Here is a 795-nt window from a genome sequence, read left to right on the forward strand (position 1 = left end):
AATCATGGCTAGGCCCAAACAAAAAATGAAGAGTCCAAAATCTGGAGATCTGGCCAACCCAGTCCAGCAAAAGTACCTCTTGAGGTGGTCTGATCAGTGATCAGTTGTGAAACGTGGAAAAGGTTGGAGGGGGGGGAGTTAACCAAACCCTCTTCAGAATTGTGCTGCTCCATTGTCTGATGGAACAAGCTGCTGTTTGTCACAGGCAATGGGTTGAGCAACAACAAAAATGGCATCTGCTTCCCTGCAGAGGCAAACGATTGCTCTTGCAGGAGTAAACTGGGTTGCATGTTGCTCCAGGCTGGTGTGAATGGAGAACAGTTCTGCTGGAGTGCATGGGGCCGGGTGTTATTCCATTCATGCCTGTTTGGGGCTGGGGCAGCTCCGTCGTCTGCCATGAAATGACTCCTGACAACAGATACAAGCAAGAGCAGAAGCTGCCTTGATGGCTCTGGATTTGCATTTGGCAATGCAAGCCAAATTGGGCCTAGATGTAACTGAGAGGAGTGGGGGTGGGTTTGGTTAAAAGTGGGTGTTGTGTGAGTTTAATGCTGGTTATGTCTCTCCCCCAAAGAGAGTAAAACCAGCCTCAGGCAGCTGGGGGAAGGGGGATGTTAGCAGCACAGGTAAAAGTGGAGAGGTACCTGGGGAGTCAGCTGTCTGGTGGGTTGTAGCATGTCAGAATTCCAATGTCTATATCGAGTCCATGACTTTCTGTACCTAGGAGATTGATGAAGTTCAGTTCATAGGCTTATCTGTGAAAAGTGGTTTGTAAATTCTCTTTGAGATCAGGCC

The 795-nt window shown here is 48.7% G+C and overlaps 1 protein-coding gene and 1 long non-coding RNA gene across 4 annotated transcripts in view; both read left to right on the forward strand.

Moving 5' to 3' along the window:
* Positions 1–795, forward strand: part of LOC109294862 — a 16,824-nt gene that overhangs the window by 2,560 nt on the left and 13,469 nt on the right. The window contains exon 2 of the long non-coding RNA XR_002096637.1: positions 530–537. This is a non-coding gene — a long non-coding RNA (uncharacterized LOC109294862). The remainder of the gene's footprint in view (positions 1–529; positions 538–795) is intronic.
* CREB3L3 (cAMP responsive element binding protein 3 like 3) overlaps positions 1–795 on the forward strand; it is a 15,310-nt gene that overhangs the window by 1,046 nt on the left and 13,469 nt on the right. The gene's annotated exons all lie outside the window — the stretch shown is intronic.

This window comes from Gavialis gangeticus, unplaced genomic scaffold, assembly GCF_001723915.1.
Source record: "Gavialis gangeticus isolate Ggan-Ray unplaced genomic scaffold, GavGan_comp1, whole genome shotgun sequence".
In the NCBI taxonomy this organism is placed as follows: domain Eukaryota; kingdom Metazoa; phylum Chordata; order Crocodylia; family Gavialidae; genus Gavialis; species Gavialis gangeticus.